This window comes from Juglans regia, chromosome 14 (genome assembly GCF_001411555.2).
Source record: "Juglans regia cultivar Chandler chromosome 14, Walnut 2.0, whole genome shotgun sequence".
Classification (NCBI taxonomy): Eukaryota; Viridiplantae; Streptophyta; class Magnoliopsida; order Fagales; family Juglandaceae; genus Juglans; species Juglans regia.
In genome coordinates this window covers 26,583,830-26,606,386 of record NC_049914.1, presented here as the reverse complement: position 1 = coordinate 26,606,386, position 22,557 = coordinate 26,583,830, and the positions used below count along the sequence as shown (strand labels likewise).

At 35.0% G+C, this 22,557-nt stretch overlaps 1 long non-coding RNA gene and 1 pseudogene across 1 annotated transcript; one reads left to right on the top strand and one right to left on the bottom strand.

The window, feature by feature from the left end:
* Positions 1-351: 351 nt before the first annotated feature.
* Positions 352-5,121, bottom strand: LOC108989586 (annotated as a pseudogene).
* A 15,830-nt stretch (positions 5,122-20,951) lies between these two features.
* Positions 20,952-21,497, top strand: LOC118344549. Its single transcript, XR_004798362.1, has 3 exons — positions 20,952-20,986; positions 21,141-21,236; positions 21,353-21,497. It is a non-coding gene; the product is annotated as an uncharacterized LOC118344549 (long non-coding RNA).
* Positions 21,498-22,557: the final 1,060 nt, after the last annotated feature.

Below are 22,557 nucleotides of genomic sequence, written 5' to 3'. Positions count from 1 at the left end.
TATATTAATTAATCTCTATTAACATTTCAAAAATAATATTTGTGATGAATTATTTATAATAAGAATGATTATTTATAAAGAAAATAAATTTAATTTAACTGAAAATAGTCATTAAAAAAATTAATCACAATAAATAATTTCTTATAATAATATTCCAATAATATTATTCTCACTATCTATATCACTTCTTCCATTATCTTTGTTGTATGGAAAAAATTATAAAACTACACCATGAAGACGAACGTACGCGTGGTCATCAACGTACGTACGCTTGTGAAAACTTTAATCATTCATAATTTATAAGTAAAATTCAGAAGATGTGAACTATGGCAAAATTAAACAAAGCGATCATAACAAGAAAGGACGGCAGACTATGCCTGTACTCATTTCTTAGACCTTTTTTTTTTCATCGCGTAGGCATAAAGCGCTTTATTATTTAACAAGCATTTGAGTCCGTACACAAAGGTACTTATGAGGACATTATTTAGAGAGCAATTACATAGATGGAACCATTTTCACAGTCCGATACGATCGAGCATGATCTTCAGCTAGCTAGCTAGTAGGAAGTTCTTGAACCAATTGGCCGATACTTTAGCGTGCCTTGTCAGGTTATGGTTATAATCTATATAATAGAGGCCAAAACGAACTGTATAACCCGAGCTCCATTCATAGTTGTCCATGAGAGACCAAGCGAAGTATCCCTTCACCTTCACACCGTCCCTGTTCATGATCAAAAGGACATATAAATGTCAAAAAATTTCAACTTTTTGTACGAGAGAAGGTGGTGGATCAGATGATCAGAACTATATATTTACCATGAAAAAGCACTTACCCAATTGACTTGTTAAGATAGGAAAGATGGCCATAAAAATATTCGACTCTTTGGCTGTCCACAAGAGATTCTTCAAGCGATAAGGTTTCGTTATTGACCTCAGAAACTCCTACAATAACATATATAGGGTTTCACTTAATTAGATTCAAATGGACATCACTTTAATTTTCCCAATATTTCATTAATTGCCTTTAATTAATAGGCGAGAAAAAATTAAAAGAAAAAAAAAACATGCAGAGAGCTATGAGCTGAGAGATACCATTCTCAGTGATATAAATCTCCGGATCATTGTACTTATACTTGAAGTAGTTCAAAAGATCACGAAGTCCTTTAGGATAAATTTTGAGCCAAGGGGAACCAGTCTGCGATTTTAATAAGATTGATATGATCAATAATATTATTATTATTATTATTATTCAATATAACTAAAAAGAAATGTCGTTTTATTTATAACACACACACACACACATATATATATATATATAGATATACCGCTGGACCAATGAGGACTCCATTGCGAGAAGCTGCAATGCACAGTGAAAAAAACATGATGGTTTATTAGTTAGTACTATGTAGTAGATTATAACTAATTAGAAATTAATTAAACTTATAAAATCAGTAATTAAAAACGTGGAATTTGTAGTACGCACTTGTTTGATTAACAAGACCATCTGTCATGTAGGATTTGTTGACATGTTGATATGAAGGTGCGTAGGCAGCATAATTAGCTGTATAGTAATTCAATCCGACAAAATCATATGCGCCTTTAATCATCGCCGATTGATTTGCAGTGAAAGTGGGTAAACGCGATCCAACCAGAGATCTCATGCTTGCTGGATAGTCACCAGTTGTCATAGGGTCCATGAACCTGCATTAATATTATACATGATTTAATAAACCATATATATATATATATATATATATATATATATCTATGGATCATTTCAATGAGTACTGCATGCTAATTTATATATATATATATATATATATATATATATATACTTGAAAACCCTCAAGCTAGCAGGCATGCATGAATGCTGAACTTACCATCCGCACATAAAATCAAGGGTACGTAACGAGGCGTTATGGTCTTCGGCTGAGTTAGAGTATGGCTCCATCCAGTAGCACACGTGGGTTATCCCGATAACCCCTTTTTGAGATGCCTGAACATATATATATATATATAGTGAACATCATGATTTGGTTAAGATCACAATATTCTACCGGAAATGCAAAGATTGAATATTATAGGGTATATAAAAATGTATACATATGGTAAAGATGGAGAAGAATTAGTGGTACGTACCTGATATTTGGTCTTGTACACTTCAACAGCATGAGCATGAGCAAGAAGAAGGTTATGGGAAACCACATAAGGCTCGACGCCGGAATCCCACCGGTGCAATTCGGATTATAAAAGGAGGAACATCGGAAAGGTGCTAATATCCCTTGTGCGTATCCACCATTGCTGTACGTCCATGGCTCATTTAGTGTGATCCAATGCTTTACCCTATCGCCAAACTCCTTGTAACAAACTTCCGCGAAGTCCTGGAAATCAGGCCTGAATATAATAATATATGTATCAATACATGACACGCATCTCTACACACACACACACATATATTTATAGAGTTTATAATTAGTCGCTTACACAACTTTTTCACTTAGGAAACCACCATACTCTTCTTCTAAAGTTTGGGGAATATCCCAGTGAAAGATTGTCGCAAAGGGTGTAAGACCTGCATTCATTCAATTATATATAGAAAACACCACAGATTAGCACTTTAAGCTTATGATAATTAATTTATATATATATATATATGTTAGAACTATTTATATATTGGATTAAATCATGATCATGACCTTGGGCTATGAGCTCATCGATGAGTCTGTTGTAGTATGCGACTCCTTCCGCGTTCACGCCATCCTTAAGCTTTCCAGCTGAAAATAACATGAAATTGTTACCATTAATTAATAATATTAATTGAAGGCTCAAAAAAGCTATAATATCGAATTCCAAATTTCCAACCTAGCTCCATTGATATTCATGTATAATAATTATCATTTATCCAATTTTAATGGCCTTTTTATAATATATATTGTCTGAATTTTCATCCCGGAAATTCAGGAAATATATATTATAAAAAGGCCATTAAAATTGGATAAATGATAATTAATTTATGCAGATCGATGAGAATCATACTTGGTAAGATTCGGACCCATGCGATTGAGAACCTGTATGAATCTCCACCCATGTCCTTTAGAATCGCAACGTCTTCCTATAACATATAATAATAATAATAATAAAAGAAAGAAAAAATTGTTATCGAACTTTTATGAAGGCATTAATTTCACGTTTTTCAAGATATTTTTAAGCCGTTTCTCAAGATAATAATAATTTATGATCGAATGGCTATACATCAGCACGTAGTCGGAGCACACTTCACATAATAATTTTTTTTTTTTAACTCAATACTTAATGTCATGCGGCTACAGGCTTATATAAATAATTTTTCTTTATGATCAGATGTCGTTTCTTTTTTTTGGAAAAGATGTCCGCGTTCCTGAAACCGACACTCTAATTTGTAAATAATAATAATATTTCTGCCTTCTCAAAGCAGTATCAGATAAAAAAAAAACATACATCTGATAATAATATATAATATACATATATAATATAGAATATATCCACTCTCTCGCAGAGTGATTATTTACGATAAAAATAAGTTTACTTTTTTTAGAATAAATAGTAATTTTGTAGCGTATAACTGATTACATATAAGCTTCTTTTTTTTTTTCTTTTTTTTTTTTGTAGAGAGGGGAAAAAGGCATACCTTGTAGCGATGATACTGATCGATGGCTACATCTCCATTACTACCATCTGTTATCTTCTCTGCATTAAGTTCAAATAGATCTTATATTCAGAAGATGTAAATGTTTGCGATCCGCTATTTTGAGCAAGTTAATGAACAATATGCAGATCAAAACTTTGTTCTTTTCTTTTCTGTAATGATGACAAGTACTAGTACAGAGTAAAAGTACTTGTACAATTCTTTAGGGTTTGGCCTTGTGCATACAAAAGTTCAAGGAAGTTCATGTCTCCTAAAGCACGACCCAATTAATTCGAAGAGCGAATCAAGTCGACCACCACTCGGGGTAAGTAATTCATTATATTATTCTGTCTTCAAGGTAGATTGAATTTACTGATCAATATGCCGACAAGTGTATGTATATTATGAATATATATATATATATTATTGTATATTATATATATATATATATGCTTGCTATTGAACCACAAACTTCGATCTTGATTCATTCTCACTTCCAAATTCTATTCTCAACTTTTTGGGTATGGAGTTCTAATAACTACAATTCCAACTCAAATACAAGTTCAAATAATATATCATATATATATATATATATATATATATATATATATATATCCAGCTTGTAGGTATTACTATTTTCTATTGTTAGAGCCCAAGGAGTTGGTAGAATATTAGAGTCATTATTCGAATGATCTTGGGAAAGAAACTTGATGTTTTTATTTGTAAATAGAGTTAACTAATGGCTTGATGCCGTAACTATGTGGTAAAACGTTTTTATTTTAGGAATACGTTGTTTTATCTTAAATATTTTCATCCTTAATCATATATACCATGCAATTGATGCATTATCTTTAAAGTGATATTCCATTTTAATTAGTAGTTGAATTTTGGAACAAGTTAAAATGTATCATATCATGATCTAGTACTATAAAGCGCACAGGATCATATATATGATAAAATTCAAGATAAAATAATAATAATAATAATAATAATAAGATTGTTCTTTATTTTATAATGATCTCCTTCAGATCATACACCCATTTTCAAGCGTCTTCCACAGAAGTGAAGAGAGAGCGAGACCTGGATATTTGTGGGAGTAATAATCTCACATACTTGGTTTTCTACCACCTTCCTTTACTGCACCTTCATACTAGAATTTAAACACGAGTCGTTAGAGCATGTCTATCAAATATTCTCAAAGAATTTTGGACAAAAAATCAATCCCGAGGATACCTAATTAAACATGTATATTGAGACCATGGGCTTATACCTGGTAAGAAGCTGATGCAGCCCCGAAATAGAAATCTGAGGGGAAACTGCTTCTGTTGAAAGAAGAAATTTTGTAGGAAGGGGACAAAGCAGCAGAAGCAGCATTGTTGTAACTGATGAATGAGCCAAGAAGAACAAGGAGGCCTAGGCATATGTAGCCTTTCGATGCCATGTTTAGGAGATTTGGCGAATGGTGATCTTTGGATGCAACTCAGGGGCATTATATAGGGAGCACCGTGCTGGTCATAAGTAGCTTTTTTTTCTTTCTTTATCTTTTCGTTATTTAGTAGTGATTTCAGTTATAAAGTTATTGGAATAGGGCTATCATTTTTGGATAATATTTTATTTTATCTCATTTTATTATTATAATTTTTTTAAATTCACACATAAAATATAATAAATAATTCATTTTTTTCAAATCTTAAAATAATAAAAATATTAAAAAATAATATTTTATTTAACTTTTAACTTTCATCTAAAATCATTTTATTTCATCTTGCTATTCAAATCGCACATAAATGTATCTACTCATAAGCTCATAATAATATTAGAGAAAATATATTTACAATTGTGAATTGTGCAACCATCGCGTAATCATTTTGAAAAAGTTAAATAAAATATAAGACCCACATGAAAAAAATTAATTATGTGTAATTTTTAAAAAGCACGTTTATAAGTGACAGTAACCAATGAAAATATTGACTTTTTAATTTTTTGTAATTATAATAAGTCTCACAATAAATCATATATTTAACATCGATCCAATCATAAATAATATAACTCTAATTAATTACATACATATTTACATAGAAATATGTATTATTTATGAAAATAATTTCTTGATGAGAAGTGCTGCATTTATAAAAAGTTTTGCTCATAAAAGTAAATATATATAAGTTAATATGACTTTATTTAATACATTAGACATATTTTATAAAAAATAACTTTAAAACCTAATCTACTATCTCACTACAAGAAAAATCGTATTTACCGGCAATTTTAGTGACGCTGGAAATTAAATCGCTGGGATTGATTCTTATTTGCAGCGATTTTATAATCGCCGCAGATTTTAAACACCGCATCCTGCTAAATGTTCATGACTTAACTTATGTCTTTTTTGCAGCGATTTATTATGTATATAGCAGCGAATTTTTTCGCTGGTGGGGTAGCCAGCGATTATAAAATTGCCGCAGAAAATATCGGCACCATTTAATATCAATCTCGTCGAATACAAACTCGCCGCAATTGAAGCGCATGGGCGCCAAATGCACGAAGTGCCTTTTATTTTCCCCCCAAGTTTATTTCTCCCCATGTCTGCCCACTTCGACGCGCGAGAACTCTTCTGCACTAAGACCCATTGCACCAAAAGACTCCATTTTCAAACCCAAAAGCTCCGACATCTCCAGTGTTCTATCATGGCATCAACTCCCCCATCGTGAGCTTTTGACCCATTATTCGAGTCTCATTTCCCCACACTGGCCTTCTCCCTTCCGTTCTAGGTTCGAAGAGATCACAAAACTTCAAATCCCACAATCGACTACCCTAGTGTTCTCCATTGCTCCTATTCTCTCTCTTTAGGAAGCTAGGTCCTACGTTTGTGGCTCCCCTTACAAATTTCAAATCCGTGCGTCGTGGAGACATAGAAGTTCATATTTGGGGGTTTTCAAGAATAATCGAGTGGTGGCTCCAGGTATCTCTTGCTGCCATTGCATTTATCTTCCCCCCTCCACATTTAATCGTAGGTTGCATTACAAATTTGTTGTCGTCTTTAGATCTTTTCATGATTTTTCCTTCTGTGAAACTGATGTGCATGCTCCTCTGTTTATTTTGCGGTTTAATGTTGTGTATGATCTGCCTCGTGTGTTTGAGCTGCTGTATCAGTTGTGGGCATTAGATAATTTTAATTCACCAATTTTTTTGTTTTTTTTGACTTATCAGAAGCTTTTCTTGTAGAATTTATGGCTCAGTTTTTGGCTTATCAGAATGTTTTTCTGCTAGAATTTATGGCCCAGTTTTTGTTACCGTATTTAGTGTAAGTTAGTGATTTCTTATAATGCTTGAAGAAAGTGCTGCCATTTTTCATATAGTATATGAATTTCTGAAGTTGTTGCACAATGTAGGGGATTTCTACACGCTACCATAGCTCATTTCACTAGAAAATGTCTGCTTATATAACTTACTAATGACAAGGATTAAAAAAAAGACAGTATTTGGTGAATTAAATACTGCTACCTTATGAAAAGGTCTACTTATGAAGATATGCTAAAAGTCCTAATATATAATTATAGGACACATTTCTGCCAAATCTATATCATTTTTTTTTTTCATTTCAGAATTAGACTTATATATATATATCAAGCCATTTAGAGAATATATATGGTCTTAGCTAGTTATTTGTGTCACACCAACAAATAGCATGAACTGAGTCAAGCTTAATTATGTTGCTACTTTAGAATCACCAACAGATCATATACTTCTCCACTTTAAATTGCGGAACCCTTAAAACCATAAGATGCAGATTTGGTGCTTGTGGCATTTCAAAAGATTAGGTGTTTGTATTATTAACGCATTGATTTGGAGGACCAACAAGGGTTTTGATCACTCCTATCACTCTCTTTCTCCCTCTCAACCACAAACTAAATCTCTTGATCTATATTGTTATATTATCTTCTACTTTTGATTGGTGATTTCTTTTAGAACTTTGATTGGTGAAGATGCTAGCCACCCTAATTCTTTTACCGCTTTTACTTTCATTTTACGAATAAAATTCCCCTTTTATCCAATCTTTTCCATTTATTTGCTGGGAAATGTTTATCTTTTATTCCTTTTAAAACTGCTCAATAGCAGATCCTCCCTTTTTTTGCCATTCTCATCTTGATTCTACTTTTATTATCCTTCCAAAAACTATTACTATCTAGAGCTACTGGTTATCTATTTAACCTAACAATAATATATGGACATAGTCTACGGTTACTTGGTCTAGAAGCAGTAGGAAGTAAAGTGATAATAACTGAAAAAAATTTCCTGTCTCGATTCTAATATGACTTGCATTATGTTGATCTATTATTCAATTCATTATCCTTATGCACTGCATTTTATCTCTAACCTGTGCCTTCTTGTAAATAACATCTCTATAACATGTACCTTCAGCTTACTCGTCACTTATACATCCCTCTCCTCGTTGTCCATGTCAAGCATATTTGGGGGATCCGATTAGATACCATTAAGTTGTGTTCATTCCCTCGGTTATTGTTATAGAATATTTTAGCAGCCTATCTCTCTGAAATATGCAAAATCAGTTCCTACATAGCTTGGTCCCTTATCTATAAATTATACGAGAATAAGATTATACCATTGTTATCTTCAACCTGGTTTAGACCCAAGCTGTCTCACCTTAGAACCAGTGTTATTTTCAAAGCTTGTGGTTGTTGTATTACCAACTATATATTCCAATCCTTTATACATAAATCGCTGCCAACTTTATTTCTTATAATATCCATGGAAGCATTCTCTATTATCTTTGACTGCTGCTGCCATTATATTAAAAAGCATTATATTATGGGAAAGCTTACAATGGCCGCTTCTATTAGAAACATAGTTTTGTCTTTGACTTCGTTGAAGTACTTGACAGTACAGTGCCCTTATATAAGAGTTGGGAGTGATCATTTGTCATTTGGCAAACGGCTAGTGTCATATATATATTTATATATATGAGTACATATATTATATTGAGTATAAAATGAACTCTTGCCCTTCAGATCTGTCTAGTAAATACATTTCATTGTTGCACTTGCCATGGAAATCTGTTAAACTATAACAGCATAATATATATGACTATTACTCAAGTTTTTTCCTTCCTTTTTATATATATATATATATATATATATATGATAATTCACTTCCATTCATTAAGAATGATTACGAGATTTGACCCATATATATTACTTATTCACATGAGTAGATCAGAGGGAGAGCTAGGGATGTTGGTTCTGTTCAATTAGCATTTATGAATCCAACCTTTTTTTTGGTATTATTATATAGATCATATGTATGCATACACCCACCCGGTCGCATGCATGAGGCACTTCGTAGGTTCAGTCGATCCGTTCAATCACTTTTGGAACCACTGTATATATTAGCTTTCTGATATTCCAGTCTGCCTAGCTACCGGCCTGCAGCAATCGTTTTGGGAAGTATTAATTTTTTAATTTGGCAGATTATATATGTTTATATTTTGTGTATAATAAGCTTAATTAATTAAGTTGAAATTGAAATTAAATCATAGATCGATAAAGTTTCAAGAACCATCAAGATATTAACATTAAGCATGCTGCATGGTGCTCTGAGGTTCTGATCAGCACCAGAATTACTTTGTAATAATTTATAAATTTTCTTAATTTGCTGCTTAAATATTTATTGATCAGTTGATGAATTATTTATTGATCAGTTGATGAATTAAAAGACACTACAAGAAAAATGCCTTTTCCCAGGGATTTTATATCTGCTGCAAAAGAAATCGCCACAATAAGATATTATTGCCATCGATTAAGAATTCGTCGTACGTTTTAAATTCCAATCCTCATAAAAACACCGGGCCGGTCCCAAATTAAGTTGGCAGAGGTTTGTGCCCAGTTTTTGTACTTTATATATATATATATATATATTATAATTGCATTAGTCTAAACAGTACTAATATATGAAAAACAGACATCCACGTTATAAATGTTGGAATGATAACTGCATGCACGATTTCAGTACCACAACTAGAAATAGAAAGCTGGAAGATTTACACGAACATAGATATATATATATATATATATATATACATATTATATATATTAGTTTCTTCTCTAAAGTTCTGCTTGATATATATATTCTCAACCAATGCATTAACTAAACATCTTGCTGCTATATACTGACCAAGACATTAATAATCAGGCCCATAATTATTTTGCTTTTTTCTGATGCTCTCAACTTTATATATAGACCTTAGATCGATCTGGGCATGCAGCATTGTAGACTTTGTTCTAGGAGTTTGGTCCATTTTAGTATCTTTCCTTATACTAAAAGGTTTGTGTATGGTTCCCTGGTGATTATGCCCCATGTGGTTTCAGGATTTAAAGGATTAAAAATTTTAGTGGATCATGCAAGCATGAACATGATCTTATATATATAGGCATCTTAGCCAGAATTATCAATATATTGGTTGATGGCAGCTTAAGTATAATGAACTACTCCTCTAGCCAGCTAGCTAGGCTCCATATGGTTATAGTCCATATATATCCTCCATTTAAAGAACAAATAATGTATGTACACAACCTGCAGGCACGTATTTAATGCAGTTTATTGTTAGAGGTAATTAATGAGGAATCTGATCCCTAGCTATTGGACTAGGGCTTCTCAAAACAGTGTCATCTTTTACTCATGATATAGCATTAAATGTAGGCTTATTGAATGTGCAGAAGTTTATTTCTACTCTTTTTAATATTGAGAAGATCTTCTGTTTTAAATATTGAGTTTGAATCATTTTTTGACTATGTTTAACCCTTTATGACTATGTGTTAAACTAGTGGAGATAAGAATGTATTATTTTTAACACTTTTCTTCAAGATAATAGCCTATGTAAGCAACCGATGATTTTATTCAAACTAGTAGGTTCGATTAGAATTTTCTGGTTTGTCAAGAGCTACTCTTGTATGGGTGTTCTATGCTTTCACACAAAAATGATGTGAATTCTCAGGTTTTCTTCGAATCTAGTATGCTTGGGTTGTGTAGTTGAGATTGTGGTTAAATGAGGGATGTTTAAGAGCATGAATGTACTAAAGCTGCTAGCTGTCCATGGTAGTGCAGAAAATTCTGCACTGCACTCTGTTTTGCTTGCATGCTGTCCATTTCATTCCCATTTTTCATTTGCATCTTTTGCTCAACCAAAGTTATTTCTTTGTATGAAAAACAGTTAAAAACAAGGGACAAAAACCAGCCTGCATCTTGTAATCTTTAAGCTTTAACTTTTCTGTACTAAATATTGAGGCAAATATTATTTCCCATGGGATGAAGGAGATGAAGCTCTTTTTGCATATAGAGATTAATTTATCTTACAATTTAAAAAGCTGATCAATAGGTTAATTTATCACAGCAAACTATATAAATTTATATTAAGGGTGTATATATAAGTAGGTATGTATTTCAGTTTCTATGCAAAAAGAACTATTTGTAATTTCTGTTTGTGATCAACCAAACATTTATCTTTGTATGTGATCTATAAACATATACTTTTATTTGCAAAATGAAGTTGTACTAGGCTATTTGTGTTATTACTTTTAAGAATGACACAAATATATGAATCTTTTATAGATACATATTTGTGTTATTACTTCTAATATTTAGTCTATAAAGCCACCACCCGGCCATGAGTGTAACTACTAATTAAATGAAAACTAAATAATATATAGCAAAGAGTTAAATTTATCAACTAAAATATATATCATCAAACAGAAATAAAAATCTTGTTTAAAGTTAAAATTTATTAACGGAAAAAAAATTTAGAGGAGCGTGACATCATCTACGTTATAATGATATATATATATATATATATAATATCTTATCTTCCATATTGGAGCTAATTGTCAAACAATATTGTATTAATGTAACTATCGATCATGATGATGATGGGATCTCGCACTATGTTCAATTAATCACATTGGTACTACATTATTTACATGTACTAAACTTATACATTATAATATATATATATATATTTATATATATATATATAGTCCATGCATTACGTATTTTTTGCGCAACTTATTATATATATATATATATACACATATATATATGAAGCAGTACTACTAGATTATAAACAGAATCAACTATCACTGATTGATCAAGTAATACCTAAAATTTTCCATTTCCATATTCTGCCTTATGAGCACATACGTGCCATCCATAATGCTTTAGTTCTAATATATTTTTTTATTTGTTTGAACCATAATTTGAAAGGGAAAGGAGCTACACTTGACTGGGGATCAATAATTGTTAAATGAGTCCCACGACTCCCACCTAAATATGATTTCTTCCATAGAGAAATACTTTAAATACAAAGTAACTTTATGCCAGTTCTGTGACTTAATCATGTATTACGCCAACTTTACGGCGATTTATATAATCATTTGCCATTATGTTACTAGCTGGTTCTGTCCAGTTGGGAGTTTCAACCCTGAACAGCCAGCAAATGAAATTGATTGATAATTTAATTTTAGTTTTTATATATATGGAGGAGTAGTCCTATTTATGCCAGTTCTTTTGTGACTATAATGCAGACGTGAGTACATATACTAGAAGATTAAAAGCACTAAGCAGAACTTTATGTATTTGTCAAATAGCACAGTTGAGTGTAGCTTCCCCTTACATATGATCTAATATATAAGACCAGATTCAAAGTCCCTATATGAGATGAGACAATCATGACTAGTAACCATATCATGACTAGCCAACTAAAATAATAAACCTTAATGGAGTTAAAATATTGTGAACTTGGGTTCTTCATTGGTGCTTCATTAAAATTCCTGAACACTTCAACTTCTCAGTTACATTTGCATAGTAACTTGGGATATTTAGTCATTTAATTATTGGCCATGCGTGCGCACCAACTCCACTCTGTCCTTCTCTCTTTTCTTGCCAGGGTAGAAAACTGTAAATAAATATATTTTGAGTTACTGTTTTAACGATATTACTTTCTTTAGGGGTATTCATCATACAACTTTTTTTTACTGCTCTTATTCCAGGACCATACTAAGTATGCCCCTTTTGCCTTCAACAAGTGCCTCCCTTCAGCTCATCCCATCCTACCTTTTTTAAACCTTCATATGCAAAAATTAAAAACATCAAGTTTCCTTCATTTTATTTATGTGGCTTTTGCTTGACTTGATTTTGAGGGCTAAAATGCAGAGAGCAATCATTAAAGTAATGTAAGAGCCATATAATGCGTAATCTCTGTATGAAGTTCAAATAAAAATTCATTTCCAGCTATGCTTCAAAATTCCCAACTCGAGTTGAACCCTAAAATGCAAATATTCATTAATGCAAATGAATAGATACCATGCCCCAATACCTACAACAATTAGCTTCCCCTTGCATATATATGCTATTAATGTTTCTAATACCAACAAAGTGTATATCGCATACTAACTTGAAAACAGTTTGTTGCAATTTCAGGGTTACTTTTAGTGTCATGTAGTTGAGATTTGCTAAAAGTAATTTTATTAATTGGAGTGATTTAGATCGAACTCAAGTATTGATTGATGTTTTTGTACTTATTTGAATATTTTATTCATTAAGCATTGAATGGATTGTTTAGCCCTTGGTATTAATATGTACGTTGTCTGAGCCGATCTCAAGCTTATAACTAGCTTTCCTACTTTGTGCACTAGTATACGGGACATCCTATTTCAAATTGTTATTTTTTAAAAAATGAAACTACACTTACATAAATATTGAAAATACAATACTACATGAAATACTATTGAACTTATAGGAACTTAACCCAATTGGTTGCTTCCATCCATTTATCTTTCATGTACAAAACCCGACGGCCTTTATTGGACAACAAACATGCAATTTGAATGTATGCTCTAGTTATTTATTTAGGATGCTTGGAATAAGGACTTTTAAAGTTTGGCTTAGTGCTAAGTATGGATAGAAGTTAAATGGTTTGATGTCGTGCTTGTTAGTTGATTTTCCCTAAGTTGACAGGATGTAAGGAACGTGCTTTCTAGTTGAAATTATATAGTTGGAAGATGCAGTTAAGCTTGTGATTAAAATCATTACTCTTATAAGAAGGTTGCTTTTATTTGTATATTTTGCTTTTGTTTATTGATTTCTTTTGTGTTAGGCTCTTCTATATATTAAGATTTAATCTGACACTTTATGTTACATTTTTGGGTGCAGATTGTAGGACGGATGTGCTGTCATTTTGATTGAAAAGCACTTGGTTGAGCCCGACGGCCTTATTGGTGAGCCATTTCACCTAGGGGTGAGCTGAAACAATTTGTATTGGGGATTGAAGGTAACGAATACCCATACACGTCCGTAATTCCTTCTTCCTTTCATTTCATGAATTCTCAAAACATAGATGGATGTTTTGTTGTTAGTGTTATTATATATGCTAGACATAGCTTTGATTGGTTAATATATATGGTTTATTAGTAGATAATCCATCTAATAATAATTCTATTCTACCTAACAAATTTCACATGCTGTTTGTTCTTTGTTTTGGGTGATGTTGTTTGCCGGTAATATTGTATTTTTCCTTGTGTGGCTAATTAATTAATTTGAATTTGAGTTAGAGTCGTCAGTGCTATGATTTAATTTCCTTTACTTAATAACACAGTTCATAGATATAAAATAACAACAAAGTACTCAAGGATCCTGATGCAAGACCATGCAAAAGATGTCAACTAAAAGTAATTCTGCATGCAAACCCAAAAACAATTATTACTATAATTGAATATAATCATTTAAGTACTGCTTAAATGCATCTATGTTTCAATCCTTGGATTAAACAATTATTTTCTTAGATTATATATATCGGACAAGTATTATAAGGAATTGCCTAAAACAGTATGGAGTATATAAGGTAGATAAGCAGTTTCTTCCGACCAAACAAGAAAAAGTGGTCAGTGTTATGGCCTCACAAACGAACTCAAATTCCCAACTGAGATGATATCAAGAAAACCTGATTACTTCTTGAATCTTCTATCTTTTCTTATCTTCTATATATAATCTTCAACTATAATGTCGGACCAATTGCATCGTTTTTGCTTACTTTTGTTAGGAAAATTGCTTTAACAATATTACATCATCTATCTACGATGAATTGTAATTTCCATAGATGAAAACATAAATCCGAACACACCCACCTCAAAGAATGAAATGGAAATTTCCGACAACATAATAAAGCTATGCTTCTGATTCAAGAAGTGTAATTTTTTTTTAATAATACAAGTAAATAGGCATTGCCCAAGTACATATGAGGTACTATACAAACACCATATCTTGAATTCATTAATTTGTTACATGATTCCAGTGGTGTATGCAAACACCACACCTTAGACCACCTTCCTATATCTTAAGAAAGAAACTTATTTGTAAGTTGTAGGCACGAGTAAGCAACACAGTTCATTGCCTTGAAAAAATGAACTGTTACACACATATGCTCTTTAAATAAACTATATTACACTAACCTTTGGTATGCAATAACTGAACAGTGCCACACATATATGCTCTTTAAATAAGCTGGCAACCTCTATAACATCCTTCACAGTCTTGATTAGAGTTTCCTGAATTCCACGTAAAGGTTACTCCCATTGGCGCCACGCTCTACTAGCCTAGTGTCTCAACCACCTTCTAATATGCTTTTTATGAAGTGAACTAGGTGCCTCCAATTCTCTTCTTCAAACAACTTCTTATTCATTCTTCTAAACGTGAATGCGCACCGACAATGAGTTTTTCATCGAACTTAGTTGTTTACGGTCCATGCTTAACTAACTTTCTTCCCCTCCTATATCGTGCTTCAGATGGATAAAATTTGGATGAATGACCCCGATAGGCTTGTATCACCTGCATACGTCGAAGGCGTTAAATATTTCCTCGCACAAGCACGAACGCATGCAAGTGGAAGGGATCGCATCCGGTGTCCATGTCGTGCATGCCTTAACAATCTGTGGCTGCCTATATATGAGGTGGAAACTCATTTGTTTATGAAAGGGATCAACCCAAATTACACACAGTGGATATTTCATGGGGAGGAGGATACAACATTGAACGTGAGTGATGAAGATATTGATGATGCTATCAACCAAGAAGACGATTACATAGATGACATGCAGGATATGTTAGATGACATCCGGGCAGGCACCTTCGATGATGCGCCCCAAGCTAGCACTCCTGCGGCAAACAGGCCACGAGAGACGGTAGAGTCACCATCTTTCGAGCAGCTACTAGAGGATGCCCGACGTCCGTTATTCGATGGGTGTACAAAATTTTCAAAACTGTCATTCGTTGTGAAGTTGTTACACATCAAATCAATCGGTGGGTGGTCAATTGAGTCATTTGACATGCTACTTGATTTGTTGAGGTCTGCCTTTCCTGATGCCCTATTGCCACAATCATATGAGGAGTCAAGGTCGTTGGAGCGCGGTTTGGGCTTCAAATACCACAAAATCCATGCATGCCCCAACGACTGCATCTTATTTTGGAAGGAAAATGCAGCTCTTAATGAATGCCCTGTATGTAAGGCTTCGAGGTGGATACCAAATACACGCGGACATCGCGCGGTACCTCAAAAAGTGTTGCGTCACTTTCCATTGAAATCGAGATTGCAGCGTCTCTTCATGTCTACAAAGATAGCAGGTGATATGCAATGGCACAAAGAGCAACAGACAGAAGAAGATACTTGTATGAGACATCCGGCCGACTCTGAGTGCTGGAAGAAATTTGATGAAGATCATGGCTGGTTCGCTTCGGATCCTTGCAATGTTAGGCTCGATCTGGCAAGTGATGGCTTTACTCCATTCAACAACTTGGCTAAACCTCATAGCATTTGGCCAGTGATCCTTGTCCCCTATAACTTGCCGCCTTGGTCATGCATGAAAGACCAATTCTTCATGACATCTCTGATTATTCCTGGTCCAAGGTCACCAGGGAATGATATTGATGTATACTTGCAGCCGTTGATCGATGAACTGCTTGAATTTTGGGAAGATGGGGTACCTACATATGATGCCTCAACTAAGGAGACGTTTATGTTGCATGCTGCCTTATTGTGGACAATCAATGATTTTCCTGCCTACGGGAATCTGTCTGGCTGGTCAACAAAGGGAAAATTGGCTTGTCCGTCTTGCAATGCAGACACAGACTCTAATTGGTTGAAATATGGCCGAAAACATTGTTACATGGGACATCGTCGTTTCTTACCCCCAGATCACATATGGAGAAGGAGGAAATGGTTGTTCAACGGTAGAGAAGATCATCGCATGCCACCAAGGGAATTTGGTCCTGAAGAGATTCAAAATCAATTGCAGATGATTGGGGATGTTCAGTTTGGCAAATCTCATAGGAAGAAAAAACGCACTGCTGAAGAGCTGAACTGGACAAAGTGTAGCATATTCTTCGTGTTACCTTATTGGTCAACAGTTCGACTTCGGCATAATTTAGATGTTATGCATATTGAGAAGAATATTGCCGACAACATCTTGTTCACTTTAATGAACAGTCCAGGGAAAAGTAAGGATAACATCAATTCAAGGCGTGACTTAGAGCTTTTGGGCTATAGAAAAGAATTACACTTGATATGGCATGGTGATCGTGTAACAATGCCACATGCACAGTACACATTAAACGTCGAGCAAAGGAATAAATTTTGTGAGTGGTTGTCTGATATCAAATTTCCAGATGGGTTCGCTTCCAATATCTCGAACTGTGTATCTCGACGTGACTGCAAAATCTCAGGGTTGAAAAGCCATGACTGTCACGTTTTCCTTCAAAGACTACTCCCTATTGCTGCTGGGGGGTATTTAAGAAGTGACATTGGCTTGGCTTTGGCTGAACTTGGTACTTTCTTCAAAGAGTTGTGCGCTCGAACACTCGATGTCAACCGCCTGGCCCAACTCCAAACTGATGTTGTCACCATTCTATGCAAACTGGAGATGATATTCCCTCCTTCCTTTTTCGATGTTATGGTCCACCTAGCTGTCCATTTACCCCGTGAGGCCAGACTTGGGGGTCCAGTACAATATAGGTGGATGTATCCATTTGAAAGGTATCTCGGCAAATTCAAGCGGTATGTTAAGAATAAAGCCCGCCCAGAAGGTTCAATAGCCGAGACTTACATTCACACCGATGCTTAACATTCTGCTCCATGTATCTCAAAGATATTGAGACGAGGTTTAGTCAACCGGACTGCAACATTGATGCTGACGAAGAGGAAACGTTAGATGGGTTCAAAATTTTCAACCCGAAAGTTTGTCCCTTGGGCATGCCTTTGAACGTGCAATTAGAAGATAAACTATTTAGGGCAGCCATCTGGTACGTGCTCAATAATTGTGCGGAGATTGGACCTTATATAGAGTAAGCATTAACGAGTCTACTTAAAAATCATCTTTCATTCTATACAATTTGTTATGAACCCAATACCATCTAACTTCAATATGTTGCTTCGCCTCGATGCACCAAATGCAGGGAACACTACGAGAAATGTAAGGTGCAACACCCAGATTGCATCGAGCGCACGCACCAAACTGAGTTCCCAACTTGGTTTAAGCAACGTGTAAGTTCTTATCCATTCCTATCTAAGATGTGCTGCTATAGCTTTCATTTTATATGATTTGGATCTAATCATATAATAAACGTTATGACAATTTGCTTTTTTAAATATATAGATCCAGGAACATCGTACCTCGCAGACACTTGATGTGTCCGCTGATCTGTACGCGTTAGCTTGCGGGCCTGACCGTTGGGTTGCAACATATGCTGCTTGCATAATAAATGGAAAAAGGTTTCATACGAAACAGCGTGAACTTCGCCGTCGTACACAAAATTCTGGAGTGGTGGTAACTGGTGATGAGGCCACAAATAATTTGGACTTCTATGGAGTTATTAATAATATTGTAGAGTTACGCTACATGGAGTGGCGTCGGGTGTACCTGTTTGAATGTGATTGGTTTGACGTTGGTGATCGAAAACGAGGGGTGCGGGTGGATGACCATATGATTAGTGTCAATATGAACAGGACTTGGTATAAGGATGAACCATTCGTGTTGGCGAGTCAGGCTGATCAATGTTTCTACATAAGAGATTTAAGGGCGAAAGGGAATTGGGGTGTTGTGCAGAACTATGCAAATAGGAATGTATACAACATTCCGCCACTGCCAAGAGTTCTTGAAGTAGTTGATGGGGAATCAAGTACTCCTGATGCCGATCAAGAAGATGAGCCATCATATTATTATGAACCAGTGCAGTGTGATAACACAGATCAAGTGGCAACTCAACTGAATAGGCCTGATATACTACCTAGCCATGTAGATGCACGAGAAATCATGGATCCGGTTGGTCAATGCATAGATTCAACAGGCTTTATTAATGTTGACATGATCACATCTGAGTCTGGAAATGTGGCCAGTGAGGGGGAATATTCAGATGAAGAGGACCTATCAACAAATGAGGGGGAACATTCAGATGAGGATGGGCACACAACATCTGATGAGTTTGGCGACCTGTAAATATAACCCAGGACGTAAATCATTTAAGGTTGAGATATTAGAATTCTTGTTCGAAATTTTCCATGTGTATATAGACATCTGACAATATGAGAACAATATTGAACTTGGTATGTGTATATAGACAGTTCAATATGAGTTTGGGTGAAATATATGTTTTGATTTATTTTCTTACTACCATGAAGAAAATCATTTTATCTGGCCCGAACTACTTATTATGCAAACTCATATTTTCTTATTATGCAAGTAGCAAACAATCTTGAGAGTAGTATTCAAGTTTTACAACATCTATACCTAAATTAAATAGTACCTAACACGTGATTTAATTTGCTTCAGGTTACGTTCAATATCGGGAGGCTGTGTGAACTGGGATGCACTATGCATTATCAAGGTATATATACGGCCGACTCTCAGTTATTCGTTTGTCTATTTAAAGTCTCATAGTGTAAGGGTTAGTCTACCTAAAAGTAACTGAAAATGGTAGATAAATTTGCTTGTTTACGGACCTGTCTGTGCATATTGAGATTATTTTGTATCAATTAGGGCATCAATTTTATCCCACTATGTTATTAACTTGTACTCGTGCAGGTAATCAGCCGGGACCCAGTTCAAGAGGTGGAGGAAGACTTCGAGGTCTTCGAGGTGGAAGGCGTTATATCCCATACTCAGGTCGGCACATCCGACCACGCGGTGCGAAATTATCTTCATATCATAGCACGGAGGAGTGTAATCAATCCTCCTCGGATGACTCAACACAGCCCCCAAGTCCCCCACCATGCGTTGTGCCAACTCACGCGCCAGAACCTATTCAAGAACCCCAACCAAATACTGCTGGGGAACAATCACCTACTGGAGAACAAACTGGTGCATGTTTTTCCAATACTTTAATTTTGAAAGCATTAGCATGTTTGTATGTGTTATTAAGTGTGAATATTCCACATTACACTTTAAAATACTAATATATTGTACCTTAAAATACAGCTGCAGATGCCCCAATGGAGACCGAAGGAACGCAAGAACAGAGGAGACGAACTCGTGGGCCATCTAGATGCATTTTCTTTGACAAGCTAAGGAAGAACGGGAAAGTGCAGTTGAAGATAAACGATGGTGAGACAGCCCCATGTTGTGAACACGCTTCTATGTTCACAACACGAGTATCGTGGATTGTGAAACAATACTGTGACATGAGTTACAAGCGTTGGTCGGATGTCCCACCAGCGATTAAAGAGGAGCTCATTGACCGTGTTCGGGTAAGTCAAAAATTTAATTGTCCTTGTTTGGGGTGTTGTTTATGTAGTATAATCATCGCCTAAATAACGAGATAACTGGTGATTGTTTGCATGCTGCCTTATGTAGAGTGACTTTGTGTTGGACTGGGATCGCGAAAACGACCGATTGACGGTGAGAAAGGCCTTACGTAAGCGCTTCAACTCCTTCCACCACGACTTGCACAAGATTTATGAATCCTATGGAAGCCACGCAGAAGCGTTGGCTGATGGAACTAGTCTGGTGGACCCCATTGTATGGGTGAAGTTGTGTGAAAGGTGGGGCAGCGATGCCTTTAAGGTACAGATAGTCTTTCTCACATACAACCATATAATAGCTATATATTTAATATGTCTAAATATTGTGGTGGAAAATCTGTTTGTCTATTATAAGTAATTGTTCCCTATTGTGTATGACAGAAAATTTCAGCTCAAAATCGGGAGAACCGAAAGAAGCAGGCCATTAATCACACATCAGGACGTAAATCATTCGTCCGATTACTTGAGCAAAAGGTATGTCTAAGGGAAAACAATCTTTTCATTTCAATAGAATAGTGAAAATGCACTTTACTTGGAGATTTTAGTGACAATATTACTTTACTATCACTAAAGGTGGTTACTCATAGCTTTTGTTGTTCAAATGTCACATGGTTCATACACATGACAGCGCAATGAGAATGGGAATTTGGTCGACTTCTACAAAGAGACGCGTTGGTCGAAGAAAAAGAATGCATTTGTCACAGATGCTACAGAAAGTACTTATGTGAGTAGTGCAGAAACAGCCGTTGGGATCTATGTTGAATTTCTATACGGTAGTAAAATCATTAATATAGCACTAGCTAATTATTTGTTAATAATCGTTGCTTTCTCAATGTGCAGAAGGAGATGCAAGGTAGGTTGGATGGCCTAGGACCAGAGCAACGTAGTGATGAGGCAGCAGCGACTGTCTTTAGGGAGGTTCTTGGCCATCGACCTGGATATGCACGGGGACTTGGGGAAATGGTCATCCCCGAGTCAAGTAGACAACGTGACAAAGTTTAAATGCAACAATACATGTCTGAGGCTGAAAAACACAAGAAAGATGCTGAACAATATAAGAAGGATGCTGAGCAATATAAGAATGATGCTGAAGCTTACAAGAGTCAGCTAGATGAAATGAGGACAGAGATGCGGGAGCTGAGGGAGCATCAGCTACAAAATGACAAAGTGATGCAATCTTTCTTTAGGGCTTTCCCGTCGTTCACTGAGTCAGTTCGACAGACTCAGTGTAACGATTCCCCCGGCCCATAAGGGGCTTCTCATAAAAGGGCACATTTTTTGGGTGGTTTTTTGTGACACCGGGGAGGCATGAGTCAAGGGTGTCATCGTGTTTAGCCTTTGGGTGGTTTTTGTACTTACTCTATACGACACTGGGCTATATATATAAATATATATATAGTATTATATATATTTATATAAATCTTGGATCTATGTCTACACCGGGGATCTCTTGGATCTCTCATGGTCTGCAAAATGAGGTTAGTATCATTTTGAGTTATCCACCATAAAATGTACTTGTACAAGTGAAGTGTTAAATATATTTCTAGCAACTTGGTTTCCCAAACCCGATGAATAATTCATTGATAGTTTTATACATAATTCCTTTTTTTTTTTTTTATGGTAATCATCACAGAAGGCTGACTCTCTGAGAAGCTTCCTTGAGATGAAGGAGAAGGAATTACTTCTGTTGGAAGAGAAGCTTAAGGCTAGAGAGAGAGTAAGTTCCGACACATTTTTCCCTGCTCTGTAAAAGTTTACTTACAACTTGTGTTTTATTTTTTTCCCGTGTAAAATGACATTGATCCTCTACAGTTATGTATGTAGTTTAACTAGCTTTGTCGCTTTGGAAATTCTAGTAAATATGTTTTCATTGCCACAGCTTGAGCTGCAGATGATGTATATTTTTGCAATCACGCATGCCTCCCATTACATTCTTAAGCCATATGGAGTCCCTGAATTCACCTCCCAAATTATTGTATGTAGTACTTCTGATCTCTTGATCCACTTCAATATTTGGTCGACTTGAACATGCATGTCTATAATAT